Source organism: Penaeus monodon, chromosome 10 (genome assembly GCF_015228065.2).
Source record: "Penaeus monodon isolate SGIC_2016 chromosome 10, NSTDA_Pmon_1, whole genome shotgun sequence".
Lineage (NCBI taxonomy): Eukaryota > Metazoa > Arthropoda > Malacostraca > Decapoda > Penaeidae > Penaeus > Penaeus monodon.
This window is the reverse complement of record NC_051395.1, coordinates 10,606,350-10,608,849: the sequence shown is the minus strand read 5'-3', so window position 1 is coordinate 10,608,849 and position 2,500 is coordinate 10,606,350. Positions and strand designations below refer to the sequence as shown.

Sequence of the window (2,500 nt, the reverse complement as noted above, 5' to 3'; positions counted from 1 at the left end):
AACTATTGTGGGCCTTGAGTGAACTTGATGCATTCGGGTACGACAAATTATTTGAACTGTTTATACTCGAGGATATAAAGAAGTGTATGTCTGTAAAAGTTCGCTCTCACATTGACGAGCGTGGTCTACTCACATTAGCCGAGGCCGTTAGTGCCGCCGATCATTTCGCTCTCACTAATCCTAATTACTCTTACAGATCTAATGGACCTCCATTCCTGTCAAACCAGCATAGTAGTAAGAGGATGGAGTATAGTACCAGGAGGACTGAACTGCCAGGTACCCACAGGACTGTAAATGCAAAGTCATTTAAACCCTTTTGTACTACAGGATTTATTAGTGCTGATGACTCGTGCACATCTTCCCCAGTCACTATACTACGGGACTCGGCAACAGATATATCATTGGTGCTCAAAGAGGCTGTTTCTAACCCTGATTGTTACACTGGAGAGATGGTAATTATCAATGGACTGATAGGGTTAAAGAGCATACCCATTTGTGAAGTTTACCTTAAATCTGATTTAATATCCGGTTATGTAACGTTAGGTGTTGTTGATAGGACACCAAGTGATGGCACTTCATTTCTTATGGGTAATGATCTCGTTGGTGATAAGGTGTGGTGTTGCCCTGTGGTTTCACCTTGTCCCACGAAAGAGAACACTGTAGATTTAGAGAGGGCGTTCCCGACCTCTTCCTTGCGTGTGCTGTCACCCGCAGTGCAAGTCGTAGGACCTCCCCTCCTACCGAAGCGCTTACTCCCGGTACTACATTGCCAGAGGAGAGTCCTTGTGATGTACTTACTGAGGAACTTACTCTAGCAGATTTCTTCGATTCATCTGCTAAAGGTTTAAGTAAGTCTACAACTGATAATTCTGATATAGTGAATTTCAAAGGCACTCCAGTTACTAAAGAAAAGCTCATTGAAAAACAAAGTAACGATCCTGAGTTGAAAGTATTTTATGATAGGCTTACTGACATAAGTGAACTTGAAAATTCCAATACGTGCTACTATCTGCAGTCAGGCGTTATTATGCGTAAATATAAGCCCTATAATATATTTGCAAACATTGCAAGTAAGACCGTACATCAGGTTATAATTCCCAAGTCCCTTCGTACTGATGTTTTGAATATTGCACATGACATTAGTGTGTCATTTGGGAGTCAAGAAAAATTATTACAAGATTTTAGTTCATTTTATTGGCCGAAAATGAAAAGAGATGTTAGTCGTTATTGCCAATCGTGCCATATCTGCCAAGTAAAAGGTAAACCAGGAGCTGGCATCAAACCTTATCCCTTGCAACCTATCCCATTGTTAAGAGAGCCTTTCAGTAAAGTAGTTATTGACTGTGCAGGTCCCCTTCCAAAGACTAAACAGGGTAACAAGTTTCTGTTAACTATAATTGATGTGGCCACCAGATATCCTGAAGCTTTTCCCCTCAGACGCATTACTACTGAGAATGTTGTGAAGGCCTTGATAAAGGTTTTCACCCGGGTGGGTCTGCCTACCGTAGTACAGTCGATCATGGGTCAAATTTCACGTCCAGACTGTATGAAGAAGTTATGAAGTCCTTGGGTATACAGCAGTGCAGATCCAGCGTATATCATCCTCAGAGTCAAAGGGTAATTGAAAGGTTTCACTATACTCTAAAGACAATGATTAAAGCCTTTTGTTTAGAGACTGGTTCTGAGTGGGATGAAGGAATAGATTTGCTTCTATTTTCAGTAAGGGACAGTGTTCAAGAGAGTCTAGGGTGTTCACCATTTCAATTAATTTACAGCCATGAAGTGCGTGGACCACCAAAAGTCTGAAAGGAGTGTTGGTCAAATGAGGACGAAATTCCTATGGCTGCTTATGTGAATAAATTTAAGCATAGATTACAAACGGATATTTCAATAGCCTATAATCATTTGAGTAAAGCTTAGGCTAAAATGAAAGATCAGTTTGATAAAGTGAATAATACTAAAGAAAGAAGCTTTAATAAGGGTGATTTAGTTTTGGCCTTGCTACCTCTTGCTAACCAGCCTCTTCAATCTTGATATGCGGGTCCATTCCGTATTCTAAAACGAACCAGTGATGTTAATTATGTAATTAAAACCCCTAAGAGACGTAGGAAACAACGTCATGTACATGTGAACCTCCTGAAAAAGTACTGTGAACGGGATGATTTGAAGGAAAATATGGAAAATGTACGAGAGGTTTCAATGGTTATACCTTCTCACGGCAGTAGTGAACATAATGAAAATACTTCTAATGTGGAACCTAATCTCACCAACTCGGTTATCTTAGCTAAACTTGATGATAAACTTAAACATCTTTCTGCTGCCCAAGCAGCAAACATTCGTTCTCTTCTGCAGGAGTATGATAAACTATTCAGTGATGTACCTCGTCTTTGCCTACTGCTGGAACACGATGTTGACACTAGGGATGCTCAACTAGTACGCCAATCTCCCTATCACCTTAATGCAAAGAGGGCATTCCTGCAGGCAGAGGTTCAAAGCCTGA

At 40.6% G+C, this 2,500-nt stretch overlaps 1 pseudogene; it reads left to right on the top strand.

Moving 5' to 3' along the window:
• The first annotated feature begins 242 nt into the window (after positions 1-242).
• Positions 243-2,500, top strand: part of LOC119577520 — a 2,315-nt pseudogene continuing 57 nt past the window's right edge.